The following is a 26,242-nucleotide window of genomic DNA, read 5'->3' on the forward strand; positions in this document are numbered from 1 at the left end:
TTTTTTTTTTTAGATTTCAAAGAGTGCCGGGTGGAATATTGTGACACTAGGCCTAAATGTTAAGTGCTGAAAATTTGAGCCAAATCGGGCAACGATTTCTGGACGCGCATCGAGGTCAAAGTTCAGATATATGCAAAATTTTACTATTTATATGTAATAAATAGGTGAAACTCGTTAAATTTCTGCATTGTTTTCTAGAAATGTATATATTTATTTATATTAATGAATATTACATTAAAATTTTTTTTTGGAAGTTAACCCTGCATCTCCTTTGGGTCAAAATGACCCAAAAACTGTATTATCGCCAAAATTCGGAAAAAATGCAAATTTTTCAGATATTTTAAAAATTTTGCTACTAAATAAATACTTTTGAAATTGAATGCAAAAGAATCGAAATGTGTACGTAATTATCGTTGTAATGAGATATAAATGACAAAATTTGGTTAAAAAATGTTAAAGTTATTAAAAATTCGCCAGACCATTAACGTGTTTCAGGCCACTTGAACAAAAAATTTAAAAAAAAAATTAACATATTTCGAGAAAAATTAAAATAAAAGCTAATTTTTATTTAAAATATATCCGTATTTACTTGTGTATGAGTTTTTGTCTTAGTAGGATACCGTTAAGCTATTCGCAGGTATGGCCAAAAAAAAATATTTTTTTAACGACTGTTTTAAATCTCCATTTTCAAATTTTTAAAAATTTTGTTAAACAAATTTCAGAATTTTTTGATCATCACATTGGGATTTATTGAGATCAAAATAGGGAATAAAAATATGAGAAAATTATGTCAATACCTCTTACAGTTTTTCCGTACCTGCGATTTAAATTTTGCGATTTTCAAGAAAAACTAATTTTTTGCCCATATTTAGGCGAATGAGCCCAATTTCCTTACTGTTATAAATTTTAAGTAAAACTTATTCATAATATTATAATCCTGGTAATTCTGAAATTTGTTTAACAAAATTTTTAAAAATTTGAAAATGGAGATTTGAAACAGCCGTTAAAAAAATATTTTTTTTTGCCATACCTGCGAATAGGTTAACGGTATCCTACGAAGACAAAAACTCATACACAAGTAAATACGGATATATTTTAAATAAAAATTAGCTTTTATTTTAATTTTTCTCGAAATATGTTAATTTTTTTTTCTAAATTTTTTGTTCAAGTGGCCTGAAACACGTTAATGGTCTGGCGAATTTGTAATAACTTTAACATTTTTTAACCAAATTTTGTCATTTATATCTCATTACAACGATAATTACGTACACATTTCGGTTCTTTTGCATTCAATTTCAAAAGTATTTATTTAGTAGCAACATTTTTAAAATATCTGAAAAATTTGCATTTTTTCCGAATTTTGGCGATAATACAGTTTTTGGGTCATTTTGACCCAAAGGAGATGCAGGGTTAACTTCCAAAAAAAAAAAATTTAATTTAATATTCATTAATATAAATAAATATATACATTTCTAGAAAACAATGCAGAAATTTAACGAGTTTCACCTATTTATTACATATAAATAGTAAAATTTTGCATATATCTGAACTTTGACCTCGATGCGCGTCCAGAAATCGTTGACCGATTTGGCTCAAATTTTCAGCACTTAACTTTTAGGCCTAGTGTCACAATATTCCACCCGGTACTCTTCAAAATTTTAACAAAAAATTTTTTCCATACAACTGATTGTCACTCTAATATCATATAGATGCAAAGTTGACTCAAATGAAATTGAAATCAATTCAAATTAATTGGCTTATTGGCAGAAACTCCACGCTTAGTTTAGATTGTAAACTTCTACTTTATAACATGATCATAAAACCGATATGGTGTTATGGCATACAGTTATGGGGCACGGCCTCAGCGTCAAATGTAGAAAAGATCCAAAGACGCCAAAACAAGTTTCTAAGAATGATCACAGTTGCCCCCTGGTATATCAAAAACGCGAATATACACAAAGATCTAAACGTGCCCATTGTAAAAACTGAAATCTCGAAAAACGTACAAAAATATTTAAAAAAACTTGAAGTTCACCCAAACCCGCTGGCCCGCAACATATTAGATAACCGTGGTCACACTCGATTAAGAAGGAGGGACACAGCAGACCTAATCTAGAAGGAAGAATGCCAATTTAACCAAAACAACCATGAACACAAAATTTTTTCGTCCGGCACTGGCTGGACTAATTAAATAATAATATTAGATATAAGATTTGAACCACTTATTGTTAGTTCATTAAATAATGAAGATACAATAAATAAATGATGAAAAAAAAAAAAAAAAAAAAAAAAAAAAAATATATATATACAGTGGTGGCCAGGAATTTAAGACAAAAATTGTTTGCTAAATTCCACGTGATTGTCAATTATTTTTTCAAATATTTCCACAAATATGTATGCATGAGGACTGTTTTAACACACCAGTGTGTTTTATTCGACTGTGTCAATTCATACATATTCACCACGAACAAATAAAATTTTTCTACAACTTGACCAAAAAATTTTTTTTTTAAATAAACATATTTTTTCACATTTATATCATTATATTTTTATTATTATAAAATATTCGGACCAAATTTCGTATTTTTAGTTCCATTAGTTTCGGTCATATCATGTTATTAACAGCGGATGTTCGCTGAGGTGGGTCAACGTATTTCCACATATCTTTGTCCATATATGTTTTACCGATTTTTCCAAACATTTTTCAGAAACTAGAAACATTAATAATAAATTTCATAACCTTAGAGGTCCTTTTATTTTGGCTCTATCGCACTTAAAATTCAGTTGATGAAAAAATTCAAGTATTTGTCTTAAATTGGTGGCCACCACTGTATATCAAATGTCGTTCGTTGTTAATTGCAACTGATGCAATTAACAACGAATTAAAACAACGATTAAAAACTCAAAATATCTAAATTCGCTAATAACTTGGCCAATAAGCGTTTAATCAAGAAAAACGTTTACTCAAGAAAAGGAGCTCGATCTGTGATCACTCATATTTCTCTATCTGTGATCACTCATATTTCTGAACAAAAATCGATTTTTTAATTTAAAATCTCAAAGTATCTAAATTTGCTAACAACTTGGCCAATAAGCGTTTAATCAAGAAGAGGAGCTCGATCTGTGATCACTCATATTTCATACCAAAAATCTATTACTTATATAAAAACTCAAAATATGTACATGGATTTACATGTATTCTGTTGTTGCAAGACTTAGGTTTTTGACAACAGACTTAGGTTTTTTGTCTCTCAGTAATGCTTCTATGTATATTTTATTCTATGACCATAAGATTCATTGTAAATCAAATGTAAATCAAACATAACCCAAACCTATATGAATAAAAATTATCATTCAACAATACGTTGTTTTTTTCTTTTTAACTATTTTTACCTGATTGGAAACCGCTTCTCACAAATTCACAAATCGAACACAAGTATTTTTTTAATTTGGTCAGGACAACGTCTGTCGGGTCAGCTAGTTGTGAATAAAAATGTTATCAGTCACAATTAAATTTTTTGTTCATGTCATGGAACAGGTTTTTTTGTTGAGCACATGCAACACAAAATCTCAGACACCTGGAGCCTCTGGAAAATTAGGCAATTCATAGGTTTCATAGTTCATAAGCAGCAGCCCAAATTTCAGCGCGCCACGCAATTGATTTTTGTGATATGTCGTAGTGGAATTTTTTCTCCTCATTCCAAAAGCTATCGAAACATCAATGGGACAATATCGATTGCTAAATCGGGCCACCCTAATATACACTCTTATTTTTATGATCTCAAATGGTAAAGTCTAAACGTTATCCTAGTAGTAAAAAATATATGTTAGGACATTTGTATATCTTATGCCCATTAACTTAAACATTAAGCTATTCAAGTGGTCTGAATTTCAGACTCTGAAACACGTCATGGTCCAGAAAATTTCAAATTACTTGAATAACGTCCAACCGATGTCGTTTAAAGATAAATTCAAAATAATTAAATTATTACCCTTGAAAATGTTAAATTTCTCATTATTTCATATTACTTATAAGTAGGGGGCGGATTTATATGCAAATGCATGTTTTTTCTCGAACGTCCAAATACAATGTAGACCAATTATCTATCCGAATCGCACATTTTGCTGCAAAATGGCATCGATTTGTTAGTGCATATTTTTGCATATTTTATTTATAATGCATATTTTGTTATATTTTACTTCAAAATGCATATTTATATGCATATTATGCCAATTTTTAATAAAAATATAATTTTTTGTCATTAATAAGCAATACATTGTTTCGACAACAAATTTTTGTCGAATTTATTATAGAAATAGCAGTAGATAACATTTACTAACTAACTTCTTTCGACATCGAGAAACTGGCATTAAGTTCTTCATTTCTTTAACAGTAATTGAAAATATCATTTCAAAACATTTTTCTTCAAAAAAGTTTAGTTTCTTAAGTATCACAAATTCATTAAATGTATCGAAAAACATTCAATTTGTTTTAATTGCAAATTCGATTTATAAGAGATTTCGTTATCGAAAGATTCACATACACAGTTAGCGCTCCTGACAGTCATTTATACGACACTGTCGTAAACTAGTGATTTTGGATAACTTAGAGACACTATAGATTACATAGAGACACTTAAGTGATAATTGCTTTATGCTAGATTCCATGGGATGTATAAAGTAACCAATTGACTTCTCTCTGCATTTCAAATAGCACGTCAAATGACCCAAAATATATAAATTGGAGTCAGCCAAGTGATCAAATATTATTTCCCTCTATAAGTGATACATTTACTAATTGCTTAATTGCTTGGTTATTACGAGATAAAAATTAAGGTTGGATGCTACTTTACAGCACGATCAAAATAGAGAAGCTCTAAAGATTATGGCTTTAAACAAGTATTCATACCAAGATATTACAAACATCGTTTTTTCAGAAGAAAAATTATTTTAAAAATAGTTTTAGAACTTTAATTGTTTAATTCCTGGTATAATTTAAAGAGATTAAAAAATCACAAAGCCAGAAACCAAAGATTTTCCCCGCTCAGCCATTAAATAACATCAATTTGAACTACCCCCCGTTGCAACAGACATATGACAACAAAGTAACATATGCAAATGTACTTAGAAACAACCAAACTCAGCCGCAAGTCCGTCAACCCCAAAACGAAAATATGAACCCAGAGGTAAGAGAGCAAACGCCAATTTTCAATTTTACCCGACTAGAATCTACAATAGAAACTCTTGTGCAATCGGTAAATAACTTTACAAACTCAATGAGTAACATGATGCAAGAAATGCTTAAGATGCAATCAATGTTATTGCAGGCTGTGCTTAACAGACCATGAACTGCCTAAGAATATGTTTTTGGAATGCAAACGGCATACGCCAACACAAAAACGAACTCGAATATTTTTTAAGAAACCAACAAATTGATGTAATGCTGGTTTCTGAAACTCATTTGACGTCCAGAAGTTCCTTTCGAATAAATGGATATGTAATATATGACACCAAAGATCCCAGAGGTAGAGCATGCGGAGGCTCGGCAATTTTAATAAAAGCTCGAATAAAACACTACTTAATGTGTGATTTTTGCGAAGATTATCTTCAAGCTACTACAATCTGTCTTGAAGATTTTCATCGAAACTTAGTGATTTCATCGATATACTCACCCCCAAGATTCTCAATTACAGAAAGTCAATATAATAGATTTTTTAAATCACTAGGCCCCCGTTTCCTGGCTGCTGGCGATTATAATGCTAAGCACACATTCTGGGGATCACGACTGATTACCCCTAAAGGTCGTGTTTTGTTCGACTCAATCTCTAAAATGGGTTTGCATGTGCTTTCGAGCGGCCAACCTACTTACTGGCCTACTGACCCACGAAAAATACCGGATGTTATTGATTTTAGCGTGATGAAAAATATCCCTAGAGAAATGATTCAAATTGAATCCTCGCTGGAACTATCTTCAGATCACTCACCCACTATTATTACTTTATTGAGCCCCCTAGAAATTGTATCCCCGACTGGTAATTTAGCGATGGCAGGCACAAGAATAAATTGGCTCAAATATAAAAAATACCTCAGTACACATTGCTCGGAAAACATACCGCTAAGAACACCAGAAAATATCGATCACTCTCTTATCAATTTCGATAAAAATCTCAGAATGGCTGCTCAACATGCTACCCAAACACCCCGAAAATTCAGATATAATAGAATTAATTCTGCAGATGTCGAACGGCTCTTAAATGAAAAAAGAAGATTTCGAAGAGAGTGGCAATTGCACAGATCCCCCCAACTAAAATCGAAGCTTAAAGATTGTATAAAAAGACTTAAAAAGCTCTTGGAATTTCGAAAAATGGAATCATTGAATAAATATTTAGAAAGCCTGGACGCAACCCCACAATCGGATTACTCATTATGGCGAGCAACAAAAAATCTTAAAAGACCCGTTATATGTAAGTCCCCCTTGCGAAATTCAAGTGGTGGTTGGGCAAGAAATGATACTGAAAAAGGGAATCTGTTTGTTAATCATTTAAAAAAAGTATTTACACCGAACACATCAAACGAAGCAATTGAGTTGCCACCTGTTGCACCCTATTTTGCAGCAGCCGTACCCCTACGTTTTGAGATTCGAGAGATCGAAAATGCTATTGCTGATTTAAATCCCAAGAAAGCGCCTGGTATGGATAAGATCAGCAACAAGATGCTTATGGAGCTACCCCGGATAGCAATAAAAATAATTCTTTTTATTTTTAATGCTATATTACGACTTGAATATTATCCTCCAGAATGGAAGGTTTCACTGGTTACCATGATACCCAAGCCGGGAAAAGATCACACAAAAGTAGAATCATACAGACCCATCAGCCTATTGTCTAATATATCAAAGCTATTTGAGAAGATACTTATGAACAAGTTGTACCCGATGTTAACTGAAAACAATTGTATTCCGAATCATCAATTTGGATTTAGAAGAAAACACAGTACTATCGAACAAACCCATAGACTTGTAAATATGGTGAGAAAAGCGTTTGAAGAAAAGAAATACTGTTCTGCACTCTTCATCGACATCTCTCAAGCGTTTGATAAGGTATGGCATGCTGGATTAATATACAAATTGAGTCAAAATTTACCGGCAAACACACATAAGCTGTTGGAAAGCTATTTAACTGGTCGAACATTTAAGGTTAAAGAGGGAAACTTTTTAAGTACTGCACAACCCATTGAAGCTGGAGTCCCCCAAGGCAGTATCCTGGGACCTTTTTTATATTTGATGTATTCGTCTGATATGCCAACTAACAATCGCACTCATACATCAACATTTGCTGATGATACTGCTATTCTAAGCATTCATGAAAACCCTCAAGAAGCGTCTCGTCACTTACAAAACCACATATTTGAATTAGAAAAATGGTTAAAACAATGGAAAATTAAAGTCAACGAGCAAAAATGTACACACATTACATTTACATTGCGTAGAGAATCATGCCCCCCTATTCATATCAATAACCAAACAATAATTCAACAATCGGAAGTCAAATACCTCGGAATACATCTCGATCGTCGCCTTACATGGAAAAGTCATATAGATGCAAAGTTGACTCAAATGAAATTGAAATCAATTCAAATTAATTGGCTTATTGGCAGAAACTCCACGCTTAGTTTAGATTGTAAACTTCTACTTTATAACATGATCATAAAACCGATATGGTGTTATGGCATACAGTTATGGGGCACGGCCTCAGCGTCAAATGTAGAAAAGATCCAAAGACGCCAAAACAAGTTTCTAAGAATGATCACAGTTGCCCCCTGGTATATCAAAAACGCGAATATACACAAAGATCTAAACGTGCCCATTGTAAAAACTGAAATCTCGAAAAACGTACAAAAATATTTAAAAAAACTTGAAGTTCACCCAAACCCGCTGGCCCGCAACATATTAGATAACCGTGGCCACACTCGATTAAGAAGGAGGGACACAGCAGACCTAATCTAGAAGGAAGAATGCCAATTTAACCAAAACAACCATGAACACAAAATTTTTTCGTCCGGCACTGGCTGGACTAATTAAATAATAATATTAGATATAAGATTTGAACCACTTATTGTTAGTTCATTAAATAATGAAGATACAATAAATAAATGATGAAAAAAAAAAAAAAAAAAAAAATTGTTTAATTCCTGGTATAATTTAAAGAGATCTAACTGCTGGCAACAGTGTTGTGTACTTTTTTGGACATTTCGAATTCCATACTTAATTATTTTATGTTTCTGCACAAAAATATAAGTGCATATTTTTTAAATTTTTAGGTCATATTTTGATTTTTTTGAAGCATATTTTAGGCGCATATTTTCCAATAATAAATGCATGAAAATCCGCCCCCTACTTATAAGCAAAATTACCAGTTATGATATTTGATATAAAGGTATATACATATGTAAATGAAAAACATACACTATATATTTCAACACATTTTTTCAATACTTCCGTATTGCAAGTTCTTCGTTTATTCCAGGCAACATATGTATGTAGTGCGAACATTTTTTATTTTCCACACAATACCTGAGACAATTTAAATTAGTTTTCAAACCATTTATTTTAATTTCACCTCATTCAATTCTACTGCATTAATTTATCTATTTCAATTAAATAGATGGAATTAAATAAATCAACACTTTGATTACGTAAAGATTTTCTACTACATTTTATTTAACATATTTTATTTTACTTTCTCTGTATTGTGTTGAACACAATAAATACAGCATGTAAAAATTCTGTTTTCAACACGATTGAATTACGTTTTCCACATGAAACACTATCAATTGGCATTCGAACTCAATGTGCGAATGAAATAAATGGAAACAAAGCTAAAAAAAAGGAGACAGGTGAAATAATAATTGTGGTAAACAAAGTCGACTTGTATGATATCTATTTAACAGACATATACAGCCCAATTATGAATAAAAATTCCCCGGGAGTTTTTTCCCTTTTCTCATTTTTCCTATTTAAATTCAATGGGAAAAAACTCACAGGGAACAAACTCCCGGGTAATTTTTTATTCATAATTGGGCTGATATACATTTTGTTGATTTTATATTAAAGATATGGTGGGAATGAAATAAAATATGGAGGATAAAATATTCTGGAAAAACTTCACAATGTTTAATAGTTCAATAGGTTATTTCTCAATCACTTCTACATGGCGTCAGCATTACTTTGAATTAGTCTAATAATGACTAACGGAATAACTCCTGATATTCCGTTCCTATGAGTCCTTGCAGTTAATGAGTTATTAGTGTCGTTACATGTAACCGGTTTTAGAAGTAATGACTTGCCTGCAATGAAATAATAACTTTACTTGTTATTGTGTGAGTAGTAAAGTGTCAGCGTATTTGGATTTTATCTCATTACTTGGTAATTGAAGTTTTTGCTGGGGAGTGAAATAAATTGTAAAGCAAATCACCTCAATAGTGTTTAGGGTACATCAAATACATAACAATATCAAATCCGACATTGTTCGCACCATGTATTTCATTTACCAACTAAAAAAAAAAACACTTCACCAGAAGTCTGCAACAATAGTGATGAATAAAAACAAAAGACTGTAAGAAATATCAGAGAGTCTACTGACTGCGTACGTCGCACACTTTGCGACGGGAATAATAAAAAAACACAAAAAACAAAAGAAACGAATAAAAATTAACTCAGATACAGGAGATTGAGTGAATGAAAGTGTGGATAAGGGTGGAAGGACATCCAGTATAAATAGTACGTGAATGTTTTTTTTTGTACATAAAAGAATGTCGCAATTTTACACAATGTTTGTAATGAAAAGTTAAAAAAAACACAACTCGAGTTGTATACAACTGCAGCCATAACACCACAAATATGTTACTATTCACAGCACCTTCACCATTGCCACCCACCAGCAGCATACCACGATGAGTCAGGATACAAAAAATAAATGAAACTGTGAAAAAAAAACTGTATTAAAAACTTGGTAATAAAACGGAAATAAGGTTAAAAGCAAATTCAATTTTACGTACTTAATGATATGCAATCAAATGGAAATATAAAAAATGCAAAAAAAAAATAGAAAATAAAAATAAAACAATTTTTAAATGCAAATCAAAATAGGTTAAGTAGGAAGGTGAAAATCTCTGTATATGTATTCGTATCTAGTAGCAAATAACCATAGCCCAGCAGCTCGGAGACAGTAACATACTAGTAAGTTTGCCATGGACTACAGAATTAGCTAACATGTTCGACTTTAAGTTTTGTTTTTAAACTCTAGATAACAAAAATCCACAAACAAAAATACACAAAACTACACGCTAGATTACTTACAGACACTAAATTGACAATTAACTTCAATCTAGATTATCTGAAATGGATAACATAAGCATAAGAGAAAATATGCACATATCGTATGGCAAAATTAATGTTAATATTGTCAATGTACCAAAGGTTATATGTAACTGAGTAGTAACTATAAGAGTTTAGTAAAAATTTTCTGAGTCTTTTTTCCTTAAATTTCTGGAACTGTATGCGCATCTGTGTTTATGTTTGTATAAATATTTGATAAAAGAAACGTTTGATATATTCAATTAACTCAATTCAATTATACACTAAGCAATAAGAGGCTTAGTTACAAAATGAAAAAGAATTTAAAAAAAACCTCACTCTGTGAAATGATTCATTAAGGACTTAGGGTTTTATATTCTGAATAATATATGTATATCCTACACCTCTGTATATAAATAGAAAATATTTGTAAAGATTTGTACAAATGACTTTACGGAAGGGTGTTTAAATATTCATAAATCAGTTGTAAAATGAGATTACATCTAGCCGCCATATATGTAGTACTCTCAAAAACCATTTTAGCACTCAAAAATCTTGAGATCAAATTCGACACAAATACATATGTATGTTTAATTTAAAATTTTTTTCCTTAAAGAAAATCGGTATACAACCTTGCCTCCCTCCAGTTTAAATTGTAAGTGAGTGATCAATACAGTCTCTATGAATGAGATAGGGTATCGAATGATATGTGCATGATTTCCGGGTTTGAAAACCATCCTGCTCTGAGAAACAGATCGAATGCGGTTGACAGCGAAATTGATAAGGTTATGATACGCCAGTTTATGCATTGTGACAAGTCTACTTATTTGTTTCCTTTCCTTTAGGGCGTTTTTGAATTGCGAGGGATTGGTCAATAATAGCAAGAAATGTTGTCAGATAATACAAATATTTCAAAAATTGTTTTAACACTTTAGGTTAGGTTCCATGGGCTGCTGCTCCTCAAGCATCTCACTTGGGTCCATTCAAATCTGATCCCGTTTAACACTTAACGAATTCACTCTAAATAAGAATTTCTCTAAATAAATAATTATGTATAACTGATGTAGTGTATCATATGAGTCGGGTATACTCGACTTTACTTTCTTCCTTGATTTTTAACCTCATGATCATTTATAGTATAAAATCAATTACATATTAATGATTAGATTCTAGGACTGTTTTGAATAATAGAAATTTGCTCATTAGTCTTCACATACTAATGAATCATATTCATTTTTTGTCACTCCTTTGTAATGTTCACATTTATCATTTGCGACCCTATAAATTAAATATATTCTGGGTCATTTTATGTAGCGTTACAATTATAATTGATAGTTTTATATATCGGGTTCGGGTTTACATGTATCCTGGATCAGTAATGACTGAAAAAAAACCACGAATACTCCGTTTACCTCTATCTTGATTAATAAGTCATGTGCATAGACAATATGGATATAATATGAAAGACATTTCAAAGGTCTTTCCAATGCCGTATATAATGCAATTGTTGCTCGAAGTGCACGAAAAACATTTCTCACAGAACGCTGATTTTCTTAACACAGATGAATATTTTGGAAACGTTGTTGCAGCGGTGTGAGTCTTTCCATTATGAATACAATACTATATACAAATAAGATGACAGTATGACACCAGCTTCGAGTGATCTGTTAAAAATAAATAATATTGGGTGTATGACTTAAAAATGAAGAATTTTTTTATCTTTTATTTTTAAACATTTACATTTAAACATGTACAGTATAAATTTATTCAAATTATTAGCCATTGTTAGCTATGATCTTTTTTCATATTTCTGGCAACATATGGATTCCAAGCCAAAGAACTGCTCATCTTTTGAGGCGAAGCACGAATCGATACTCTGTTCTGAAGTGAAAAGTATTCCAGAAAGAGCGTTCCGCATCGATCGAAACAATTAGTAGTCTGGACTCTAAAGCGGATGAAGCAAAACTTTCCCATCACTTCTTTCTAAATAGTTTTTAACAGGTATTGCAACATGCGGCTGAGTGTTGTCATGATGAAATATTGCGGTTTCATGTCTGGGCGCATATTCTGAGCATTTTTCGGTCAATGCTCGCTTCAAACGAATCAGTTGTGTTCAGTACAGGTTTCCTGTGATGGTTTGTTCAGATTTCAGCAGCTCATAATAGATAAGACCATCTTTCTCCCATCAAATACAGAGTATTACCTTAGCGCCCTAAATATTTGGCTTTGCATCGCATACGATCTCTTCTCCTCGGTTTACCGAAATGCATGCAATTTTCATAATGAGTTTGGTGCAAAAATGATTTTCTTTTATAGCGTTAAAGCATTATTTCGGACATACAAAATCGTCTTTCATGTTTTTTGGCTTCAATTTGAATGGTACCCAATTTCCCTATAAATGTTTAAGTTTATATGTGGGACATGTTTCAGCACTTTATTGGATCGCAAATAAATATAGCAGAAATGACAAACCATAATATTTTCGTAATTTTCTCCATAGCAAAAAAAAAAGAAATAAATAATGATTGCTTTGAAACCGTAAAACTCCTTCCGTTCTATGCGTTTATTCTATGCCGTAAAACATCTCTATATTTACAATATGACTTATTCGTTTATGTGTACCTTCTAGGGTATTCGAATTATTCGATTTTTCTCTTGTTCGAATAAAACGAATAATTCGAATAAGAGATTTTAACTTGTTCGAATAATTCGATCACACGTTTAAAATTAATCGAATTATTCGAATAATTTAAATTTTTTTAAAAAAGTAAAGAATGAAATTTTTGATGTCGGTTTTTTAATATTTTATTGTTAAAGAAAAACAAAAAATGACGTTAAAGTTAACAATTCAAGTATTGCTAATGTTAAAAAACATTCGAAAACAAATTCCATCATTAAATTTTCAACAGAAATATTATGATCAGATTAACTCCCGAACAATCTACAAAACAATTGACTAGCAAACCCTTTAGTTTCCGTGTTGGAGCTATGCTTTAAAAAATTTAAGCTAGTTGGACATGATCCTGAATTCAAATACAATCTAAACGTATTAAGAACTTTTTATGTCGTTCATTTATTCGGGTTTTAAATTGAGTAACTAATTCTTTATTAAATTAATTATTCACTATTTCTAAATTATTTATAACAAATTGTATTATACATCAAGCTCAATCAACGTTGCCGAATCTTTGCTTAATAAAGTGGTCTTGGAGAATTACACAATAAAGGGAATCTGTCCAAAGTTTGATATCATTGTCAGTGAACGTGGCTAATTGGAAGTCAGGCAGTTCATGTTAGAGAAAGATGTTCAACGATGTTCAAAATCATGTATAATACGAACACCATGCTTTTCTTGCAACAAAACGTTAGTTTGCAATATTTGTGTTTATTTTTTCGATTTATAAAATATTTTGCAACACGTACGCGGTTAATAACATCACTTAAATATATTTTAAGATCATGGCCTTCATCTACTTCAATGTAATCATAATGAATGTCATCCTCAATATCACTTTCGACGACCGTTTCAAAATCACATTCTCCATCACATTATTAATTATTAATTGCGATTCTTCTAATTTTCGTCAGCTAAATAACAAATATTTTATTCCGTACCTTTTATTTTAATTGTTTCAAGTCCTAAGTTAAAAATTATGAAAGTTTTGTTTTTAGAATTGTAGCTCCTTGCAGTAATATTTATATATTTATAAAGGAGCTATCGGAACACTCATATACAGAGATCGAAAGTCCCTTTGTCTTTAGTTATTTGTCGAATTTCAGAAACAACACAATTTTTGTGAGTCATTATTAACTATTTAAATTTGAAATTATAAAAAATTTTAAGCAATTTAATAAATTTAAATATATGTATATGAAAATTTATTCGTTTTCTTCGATTATTCTACATAAAATTGTTCGAATTATTCGTTATTCGAAAATGGTCATTTTTAAATTGTTCGAATAATTATTCGTAAGAAATTATTCGATTAATCGAACGATCATTTGTCGAATGAATACCCTAGTACCTTCCAATATTCTCTGAAGCTATATTTTCAAGATTAAAAAAAGCAATATCTACAGAATACCGGAATTGGAAAGTAAAAAGTTAAATATATCTATATTCAAAAAAGATAAATTCATAAATGCAATGACGGTATGAAATAGGATGAGTTCAGATATATGTACATTCATTGGTACATGGTACTTGTCAGTTATGTTGATTGGCTTTGTTTTGTCAAATAATCTTAAATATTGTACTATGCCCATGCCAGAGAAATCTTAGTTGGTCGATTGTTTTCAGCTGTTAGCTGTTTAAATTGTCCCTATTTATTATTAAACATGTACTCCGATATATTTTTTCCAAATATGTATGTATGCTTGAATTTTTCTATTAAATTCACTTGTTCATTTTATATCCCATAAATTAAATCTCTTACATTTATATTTAAAGACGAAATCTTTTACGCATAAATTTCATAGAAAAAAACCATTAAACCGCTTTGAATAAATTAATTTAAAGTGAGCATTAAACTTAAATTTGCATAAAAAAGATTTTCCTGACAATAGTTTAATTTATGGCTCTCTTCCGGCAGCAATTAGAATTATAAACAGAAAGAAAAAATCTCAATTCCATAAATCTTTAAATTCTAAATCAAGGAAATGAGATAATGATGAATTGTGTACAACTTAAAAAAGATTATAAAATGCAAAAACAAAAGCAAATGATTCAAATCAACATTATTCAACACTTAAAAAGGAAGAAAGAATGATGAAAACAAATACACATAGAAACTCCCACATAAATTCTCCTCACCCCCTTAACAACAACAATTGTATGAGTCTAGAACAAAACACCTGCATTAAAACTCTTGATTGTATTCGTATTTTATTATATACGTATGTGTGTGTGTTTATATTCTTTACTGTTTGTCATTTATACACTGTCAATTGTTCACACACACTGTCACTGTCAAACAGAGAAAACTGACATATAAAATGCTCGTATTGTGATGATGAGAAACCACTTCACTTTGTTTAATTGTTAAATAAATAAATAAAATAAGGAAAAATTGCAATAATATAATGAAATACTTAGAATTCTCGTACAAATAACAATAATAAGCATATGTATGGGCATTTCCACCGAAAAGTCCACCTACACTGAAAAATTAAAAATTAAAAGTTAATCAATTCAAATTTCGCTCCGAATAAGTTTTATATGTATGGAAGTCATGTCAAGTAATTTTATGATGATCGGTGCACAATTAGTCATAGCTACCACAAAATTATTTTAACATAAGCATAAATCTCTTAAAAAAATTGGTATCCACATAAAATTCAACAGAAATAAGTTTCATAAAGACATAAATCGCGCGACCTAATTTCATGGCGATCGGTCCATAATTGGTCATAGCTCCCATATAACGCCAATTTCCGAAAATCCCAATTATTGAAATAAAAAAAATGTTTCTCAGTGTAGGATACTATATGATCATGCTTGACCAACCATACTTTCATACTTGTTTTCTTTTTCTTATTTCTTAACCAAAAAATATATGAAATAGAAATTCAAGTAACGTCATGTAACGTCACGTCAGATACTAAAGGTAGGGTCACACATGCCAAATATTTTACGAAAAAGACGTAACCACTAAATAAAATATATTTGAACTCTTTTATTTATTTCAAAAACTCATTTTTTTACGCCTATTCAAAACAAAAAAAATTGTTTTATTTTATTTGATGCTGTTTGATCTTACAAAACACTTGTAAGAGCAAACACGTCAAACAAATGTGTGCTAATAAAAGTGGTTACGCTTTTTTGAGTAAATATTTGCCATGTGTGACCCTACCTTAAGGCTAACATATAAAAAACGAGGAAAGATTTTTAAATTTTATAATTTGGAAAATAAATTTACATATATCATTCCAAACCAAATTTAACTTTTTCATTATTTTTTTTAACATTTTGTCGTACAAATGTCACGTTACGCCATAATGGAAATGCCCATATACATACATAATATGCCCGTCAAAATTATAAGGTCATATACATTTCGTTCTGTTTATCCAAAAATACAAATCATCTTGATTGGTACTATTGGATAAAATACTTGTTGCTCAAACGTTGTTCAGATAAGAATCTTCTGCTCTCGTTTGATTACAGTTAACTCTATTTATTCACCAAAATATTAAAAAATGGCATTTTAAAATCAGTCCCTGTAAATCTGCAAACATATTAGGTGTGTTCGCGTACTTTCCAGTAAAAAATATCCAGTAACTTTATTTTAGTGAGTAAAAATAAATTACTCTCAATCTGAAAAGTAACAAAAAAAATTACGCGAACAACAATTTGTAAAAATGAGTTGTATTTTATTATAAATCAATTTAAAACGTTTGTTTTGTACTATTTTACTTCTTTTCTTTCCAAAACTTGTAAATTGTTATAATTTTCAATTTTTTAGTTTTGTTTGCATTTTCAACTATATGTTTTAAACGTTTTTTTATGTAAAAAATATCATGTTCTCTATCTTCGAACTGTCACTTTTAACACTCTTGTACAAATTATTACAAATTATCAAGTACGCGAACACAACTATTGTGAGAAAACCTCTGTCCGTCCATCTGACTGGCTGGCTATCATAATTGACTATAGCTGCAATATAAGGCTCTTAAAAATATTGGTATTAGAGATGCTAATCGGAACTGATTTTTGAAAATCCCGGGGTTCGGAATTTGGTAAAGAATCCCGAAACCCCGGGTCGGGATTTTCGGGAAATCTAAAAAAAATCCCTAAAATTTACAATTCAAAGTAAATTTTTTATTTAGCAATTAATTTTTATTAGACACTAAAAAGCATACTATTGCATCTATGGCTTCGTCTGCCATTCTGGAACGAATTTTGTTTCCGACGTATGCTGCTGCCGAAAAACATCTTTCACATTGGCAAAACCGTTTGCAAATACTTATAACCAGGGAAACCAAAATATGCAAATGCATGTTTTTTCTGGTGCGTCTAATGAGCACATGGATAAGATATTTACACGTTTCAGAACTATTTAAGAATTTTGGCATCGATTTGTTAGTGCATATTTTTGCATATTTTACCCTTAAATACATATTTTTGCATATATTTGTTTTAAGAGCATATTTATGTCATATTTTGCGTTTTTAGAGCATATTTTACTGTTTAATAGCATATTTTGAGTTTATCAATAACAAATTTTGTCTTACTTATTTTTCGCTGTTGTGTTACAGGTTTTTACTTCCTTTGTTTAAAATTCAAAATTGAAAAATAGATGGCTTTTCACCAAAAAAAGAATTTTTTTTTTTAAAATTTAAAATAACAATTCGAAAAATTTGTTTATCCAAAAAAAGAAAAAACTGAAAAAAATGTTCACCTAAAAAATAAAATTTTTTTTCCAAAAAATTAAAAAACTGAAAAAATTTTTGTTCACCTAAAAATATTTAAATTTTTTATTTTGAAGTATAATTAGGTGAAGGGTATATAAGATTCGGCACAGCCGAATATAGCTCTCTTACTTGTTTTAATATAAAATAAGCACTATTTTAATAATAGCTCCATCTAAATATCAAATTTTAGTTCTAATTCAAACTTAACCGTTATAAGCGTTAAAGAAATATTGTCTTTTAAATTTGCTCCTGTAACATCAGTTGATGTCGAAAGAACATTTTCTATGTATAAAAATGTTTTCAGATCCAATAGACAACGATTTTTATTTGAAAATTTAAGTAAATTTTTTTTGGTTAAAAATTATGTAAAAGTTTGTTTTTTTAAGAGCATATTTTTTAAATTTAAAGAGCATATTTTAAAGTTTTTACTGCATATTTAAAGCGCCTAAAACGCCTTTTTTATAGCATATTTCCGGTTTCCCTGCTTATAACAAATCTGCAAGTATTTTCTTATTGTTCCTTCAAAATAAAAATAAAATTTCGGGATTTAAGAAATCCCGAAAACTCCGTTTGGCATCTCTAATTGGTATCCATAAAAAATCAACACAATTAAGTTTAATATAGAAGGAAACCACAAGAAGGTCCATAATTTAACATAGCTCCCATATAAGGTCCACATCCGAAAATCTCTCACGAAAATAAATTCTTAAAATTTTAAAAGAAAAACGCATTTACAAAACAATAACAAAAATTATCAATGTATCAGACGAAAAAAATCAAGACACATTATTTTATTGGAAAACAAGTGAGAAAGTATAGTCGACCAAGCCCGATCATATGATTACACGCATCATCGACTCAGAAAGTGATGCTGAGTAGATTGGTATACTTTAAGGTTGGTGTTGAGACAATATTTTTGCACGTTACAAACATCAGCACTAACCCAACATTCCCTCCCCACTATGGTGGTGTAGGGTATAAATATTTTGACGCACTTTAAAATGCACTTATGTTAATATTTTTGACAGTAAAATGAGAGAGAGATGGATTTTTATCGGAACCACTTTTGATCAACAAGTATTTGACCCAATATTATTAATCAATACGATTTGTATTTTTGGATAAACTGAACGAAATGTAAGTGACCTTATAATTTTCAAGGGCATATAATTTTCACCACAACAATAAATACAACAAGTAACGTATTCACTTTAATTACGGAAATAAGTATAAATGAAACTCATTAAGTGATGGTGGTATGCACATGTGTATGTAAATATATACCCAGCGGCGAAAAGAAGTAGTAAGCAGGCCTTATTTATCAGACACATGGCCTTATTTCCCCATTCCATATTCATACATTTTTTACACACGATGACCTAGCCAGCCAAGGCTTTCTGCTTTACCTTCTTCAACAGGCCTGGTAAGTAGGCCTTATTCACAGACCTTTTGTAAATTATTTCAATAAATGTCACAAGAATTACATTTAATAATTGTTCACTTACTGCCACAAGTGATCTTTTATTTATTTATTTTAAAATTTTTTATAATAAAAACTTTAATAATGACCACGTAAAAAATTCACACAACGCACATCAGCTTTGTCAAAGAATTTAAGCAAAACTATTTTAAGTTTACTTAATTTTTTCTTTTAACTTTTTGTATTTTTTTGTATTTGTTGTTTGTGCCAATAATTTCATTGGTATTAATTTCAGAACAAATTTTATATACATATATGCATATATTTTATTAAAAGCACTAAAGTCAATTTGAGATGAAGTAAGTAAACGTTTTCGACATGGTTTGGAAAGAACTTTTTTTAAATGATTTCCACATTTATGTTAAATGTCTTGTTTAGAATCCTTTCAGTTTCAAAAACACGTGTGCAACGAAATTGGCCCAGTCTATGCAAATTTTTCGTCATTAATTAGTTATAGACACAAAATACGTTAAGTTTAGCATAGCTAGCAGGGTGTCCATCGCACGCACTATTCATCCTATGTTTCCATTCATTCATTCTATATGCATTTATAGTACAAAATAATTATGTCTACGAATTAATTCATAATGTAAACCTTGTAATCAAACTATTGTCTCAAGGACTAAAGTTACGGTCACACATGTCAAATATTTACTCAAAAAAGCGTAACCACTTTTTATAGTACATATTTGTTTGTCGTGTTTATTCTTACAAATGTTTTGTAAGATCAAACAGCATCAAATAAAACTAAATATTTCTTTTGAATTGTCTTACTTAAAAGGAGATTTTGACAATAAATAAAAAAAAATTAAAATATATTTTATTTAAATATTTAAATATTTGCCATGTGTGACCCTACCTTAAGCCTATAAACATATCCAAACCAAATTCAGCACAAATATGCTGAACTCGTACTACCAAATTTAGTACAAATCGGTCAACATTGTTCCATAGCTCCCATTTAAGCACCATTTCAGAAAATTAGTCATAGTTCCAATATAAGGCCCATTTCCGAAAATCACTTTATCGAGCATAAATATTTTCAAAATTTTGGTATTCAAATAAGATTCAATACAAATAAGTTTCATATCAAAAAAAACTGTCTTTTTTACTATAGTTTTTTTTAAATTAGACCTCAATATTTTCGCTCGTTTTATTGCTTCTAAGAACTTTATACGACTTCAATCCAGCATTAGGTTTGGCTCAGCACACAAATGAATCAAAGCATTTAACTTTACGAGTTGCTTTTCTGATAGAAGTGTTCGGTGCTCTTCGAAAGACTTGTACGACTTCTTTTCCTTACCAATAACTGTTAGACTTTTTTTTAATCCTGATCAATGTTTAAGTCTTCCTTATGATGTTTAAGCGTTATCCAATTTTGCTAAAATTTTTAGCATTTGGTTTTTAGGTGACGGAGAACACTTCAAAAATCTAAAAAGGCAAAATAAAGGCCATAATATGTTAGTTATTACTGATATAGTTCTAAGTAATGCAGTTGGTATGTAGTAGGCATTGAAAAGTAAGTTGTTTAGTTATAGCAAGTCATTATTATATTTTTACTGGGATAAAATATTGTTAATGTTGTGCATTTATTACTACTAGTACATTAAGAAATGTTTGTAAATTGATACTTACAAAATTTGTTTTATCTTTTCTTTACAGGTAAATGTTTTATTATTACAACAATACAGATGGTTTACGAAGGTTTGAGTGTTGATTCAATTTAATATAATATCAACCAAAAAAAAACATATGTCTGACGCAACAATAAAATACAGTGACTAACATGTATTTTGTTGTTGCAAGAGTTAAGTTTATCACAATATGTCTCTATGTTACACTACGATGACAAATTTAAAAATATAGATGTTACTAAAAACAATTAAATTTTCCTTATATGATTATTACCCTTTAAATACATTTTTCTTAAAATTAAATACAAAATATTCAACATTTCTTATTTAAACTAACACTCATTACTTGTTATAACAACCATAACGTTGCTGTCATCAACATCATTGTTCTTTAAGATCCACTCAAATTGTATTTACTTGCTATAAGTATCTCCGTATTATCATTCCTATTAAAGATATATTTTATTTAACAAATTACATTAAAAAATGTTGACTTTGTTTGTTCATCTACATCATCTGTAGAACATACGACCAACAACAAAAACAAAAGCACTTAAATTTCTCAGTGTCGGACAAAAATTTTCACACAAACACCCCAGCAGTTCTAGAAGACAGTCCCGAACTAGTGATTTTACAAATCATTAAGGGTGGGAACTAGCTACTTCAATAGGTATGATTAGTTATTTTAACACGATTACAATGAGACTGTCTATTAGCTGGACCAAAGTAATAATCGCATTGGATTCACATACTGGTTAAATAGCGTGAGTTACGTTTAGGGTATTCAATTAATCGGGTTTCTGGTCGAGGCTTAGATTTATTCGGTTATTACTCGGTTAATTTAAAATTATTCGATTAACCGAATAATTTCTATTTTCATTTTAAATTGAAAATGCAACAACGAATTTTGTGTACAAAAACATAAAAAACAGCAAATAAGGTATTTGAGATCATTTTTGTAAACATATCGCCTATTTTCTGCAACAACGTCATAACTCAAAATCCGTGTTTTATGAACTGAGTAATACAAAATATGCGCTGTTCTATAATCTTTCATATAGTTTCATCTGTTTTCAAAAAAGTGAATTATTTTTTATGTGAGAGTGTTTTTTTGTTGTTAACATCAAAATTAAAATTCATGTTTTCTCGTATATTTGATAAGTAAAAATTTGGGTTAAATACAGATTTGAAAGATATTAACATCTACTATTTATATTTCTGAAATCGCTTGATTTATTGAAAACTTATTTAAGAAATAGTAAAATGTCATAAATTATTCAATAATAAATTATTTTCTCGAAACGACTTTTTTTGAATTATGACGTTGTTGCAGCAAATGAGCGATATGTGAGTTTTTTAGGGTTTTAGCGAGATCTTCTGAAATAATCTGTTATAAAAAGAATATAATTTTTCAGATTTAATAAAACATTTCTTGAAAAAAAAACTCTCTCGCTGATTGTATATGTTGGAGAAATCAAAAGCATGATAAAGAATATTCCTTTTTGGATTGTTTTAGATTTGGATTAATTTAATAGTTTCGTTTAGTTATGATAAAAGACTCATTTAAAAAAAAGTTTCGTCTATACATGTAAATACAAAGTTTCAAACACATGTAAATTAAATATGTCAGTTGTTATACATACTCACTAATCATGTTTATTGGATGTTCAAAAATATCTAATTTTAATTTGAAATTTGTATTTGAATTGAAACGGAAAAATAAATACAAAAAAATTGTTTCGGTTAATCGGTTAATCGACACAAATTAATCGGTTTATTTGTTATTTGAAAATCGGCAATTACAAATTATTCGAACCGTCCAAAATTAATCGGTTAACCGATTAACGGTTAATCGATTGAATACCCTAGTTACCTTACTAGCTACCTAAATGGTAACTTGATCAGCTACATAACTAGTTATTGTAACACATTAACAGTAAACAGCCCATATGTGTACTGTTCATTCAAACAATTTTCATACATCCCAGGTAATCAGGCTTGTAGACAAGTGTCACTTAAGTTCTGTAAGTAATCTAGAGTGTAGTCATTTTAAACGTTTTGTAAATAATTCGTACAAACTGGTTTTATTTTTGCTTAATCCTTTTTATTTTTGCTTGATATCCTATGTAACACGAAGTGAAGTCAATTGTCACTTTAGTGTCTCTAAGTAACTTAGAGTGTAATCACTTTATACGTTTATTTTGTAGTGCAGTTTAGAAAGTAGTTATTTTAGCCACCAGAAGCAATATATTGGAGAGTTGTCGGGGGACCAGCTATCGGATAGTATCATTGTAATTAAAAACGGTCAATTGACCTCCTGTTTAGGACATGCACGTGTTAAAATAACTAGTCACGTAGCTATGTAACTAGTTCCCGCCCTAAATGATGGGTAAAATCACTAGTTCGGCACTGTCTCCTAGAACTGATGGGATGTTATACAACCAGATACACACAGATACATACTTCTACGGAGATACAGCATAAATGCTGCATCCTCTACTACATATTGCGGTTGCAGTTAAATTGTAAAAAAGAGCTTTTTAAGCGGTTTTATGATTATAAAACAAAACCGAATGTAACAAATACATCTCCTCGTACTCATAGTCAAGATACATACATATACTTTCGTACGATATGTTTTTACTTATATGCAGTAAAAAAAGTTTGCTTTTTTATGCATTAAAAAAACCAACTGAGATAATATGAAACACATCCTAGACATTATAATTTTTTAATGAAGTGCTTATGATGCAATTACAACAAACTGAAGAGGGATTCAAATAAAACAAAAAACGTGAGGAAAGAAAAACAAAATGAATCAGTAGACATCCCACATATTTGAGGAATAAAAAAAGTTTTAATTGTGGTTGCGGGGTGATTTTTTTCATTCTCAGATTTTGCTGAGAGATTTGTTTTTAGGTGGTTATTAAAATTATATGTTTGAAATTGGAATAATGGGTTTGTTTTGGGAAAATTTAAATTTGTAGAACACTTGTGATTGAGAACTTATTTTATTGTTGTTTAAAATCATAACCAGAGAAACTGGAAATTTTATCATAAAATTAAAAAAAAATTTCCTAAAAACAAGATCTATAAAATTATTTTTATTAAAAAAAGAATACAATTTCATAAATAACATAATTTGCATATTTTAAAAATTTAAAACAACATTAAATTTTTTAAAAAATTATGTAGATTTTTTGAAATTGTTGATTTGATAAAGATATTCAAATATTTATTGCTCTTTTGTTAAAGTACTAAAAGCCTATATATAATGCATATTTTAGTTTTTTCCAAAAAAAGTTTTTAGCTAAATTACTGGCAAAAACAAACAATTAAGATAAATATTTCTTATAAGAGTTCTCTACCAAAATTTCAATTTAATTATTTTTCCATATTCATTTACTTTTACTTAACTTTTACAGACATACATACATATGTATGTATGTAATGTGTCTTATTATTCTATGCAAAAGCCAAAATGTCTCTTGTTGAATTAAGTACAGTTATCTTTATTATCACTATTTCTTGGTAAAAAAGTAAAAATGTCCACTTATGTAGATACTCACACCAGAGTACGAGGTAAAACATATAACAGACAGACATCGAGTATCGTCGTAAAACTATCAACCAATGACCATATGATATTTTGCAAAAATTAAAATTTCAACATTGTACAACTTGTCGCCAATTTCAAAGTGTATTTCAACTTGAGAGTAAAAAAATAATAAAAAAAAAAATAAACTTTACATTGACCAAGTTTTGCATTCAAGTTAGGGTAACCTAGAGGAATGGAAGTTATACTTTTTCATAGAGAATCGTTATCAAAGCTATTTAAAATATGTTTTGTAAATGTTATATTTTTGGGACATCCTTGCCAGTCATGTACAAACAGGAACAGGAAACAGGTGAACATTTGAACATTTGACTTGTGTGCAAATGTAAAAGCAATAAATAAATGTTTTTTGTTTGGTTTAATTCCTTCTCTCTCTCTCTCTTATGTTTTGTTTGAGTGTATGCTGTTACGATGTGTTGGGCAAAATAAATAGGTTAAAAAACCAACAAAACATTGTAAGTGAATGATGATACATGACCATGAGAACAAAATGATAAAATATTTGGAAATACTAAAAACGGTTTAACATAAAACTATGCAAAGTATTCACTAAATGGTAGAATATTGGGTACATGTTGTACAATAGCTTTCAACTTACGTAGAAAACAAAAATGTTTATGAAATTGCATTGAACAATTTAGGAGATAGTTAAAAGAAAACGAAATTGTTTAGTGATATGTATATTTGGTAATCTTTACCCCATATTCATAGACAATTTTAAATTTAAACAATGTTTTAAAGCTAAATTTCAATATCAAGTTTGATTTTAAAACGTTGTTTAAATTTAAAAATTGTGTATGAATAATGCCTTTAATATATAGATTTAGATTATAAACTTTCTTTTTGAAAAAATATTGTTACGTTTTAATCTTTTCAAAACGTTTGGTTTATTTCCTTTAAATAAACCGGATACTTTTGATTGCAAATAAAAGCCGTTTAGTAGTTTGAAAATGGTAACAACTCTTTATTTATTCAAATGTACAACAACAGAATTAAATAGTCACTCAATGTTTTTTTATACACGTTTATAAATTCTCAGAAATACAGACACTTTATGGCACTCAGTTGATGTTTATTCGAATAGCGTCTCTGATAAACTCACTCACGACTGCAACCTCTGCCACTATTTATAACACTGCATTACCATCTAGAAAGCTCTATTTCTACAATGTTCCTTAACTGAATATTCGAATTCAAACAGCGTTGCCAACTTACGATCAATGGTCAACTGAAAGCTTTTATTTAATAATGTCCACAGATATGTTACAGTTTGCTATTACAGCACTGTTATTTGAAAGCATTATGCTACTTTTAAATCAGCCCTTAAAATCTTTATTTGAATTCAAGTACAATTTCGTAACAATATATTTAGTGTGCTTTTAAAAGTCAACAAAAATTGGCATTACTTAAAAGGTATAATGTTGCTTAAATAGTGCTGTCCTCTGGAGATATTTTTTGGAAAGCCCATTACTTCCTCTTGTAATACACTATTTCTGTGTAACCTTTCTATTGATACCCTAACACAAATCTAGTAGATATTTTGAAAGTAACACACAGTAACAGCTATACTTAAATATGAGCGTTAAGCTTTGTACAGTGGTTTAGATCATAGTTCCTCGCTAGTATTGTCCAGAATACGAAGACTTTCGTCAATTTACACGTACACAACCCGAATGTAAACAATATAGAATAAAAATACAAATATTTCAATCAGTTGCTTGATGTTGTTGCGGATATTTTATTGT

At 29.8% G+C, this 26,242-nt stretch overlaps 1 long non-coding RNA gene across 1 annotated transcript in view; it reads left to right on the forward strand.

The window, feature by feature from the left end:
* LOC135963550 (uncharacterized) overlaps nucleotides 1-26,242 on the forward strand; it is a 319,480-nt gene that overhangs the window by 23,685 nt on the left and 269,553 nt on the right. The gene's annotated exons all lie outside the window — the stretch shown is intronic.

Source organism: Calliphora vicina, chromosome 1 (genome assembly GCF_958450345.1).
Source record: "Calliphora vicina chromosome 1, idCalVici1.1, whole genome shotgun sequence".
In the NCBI taxonomy this organism is placed as follows: Eukaryota; Metazoa; Arthropoda; class Insecta; order Diptera; family Calliphoridae; genus Calliphora; species Calliphora vicina.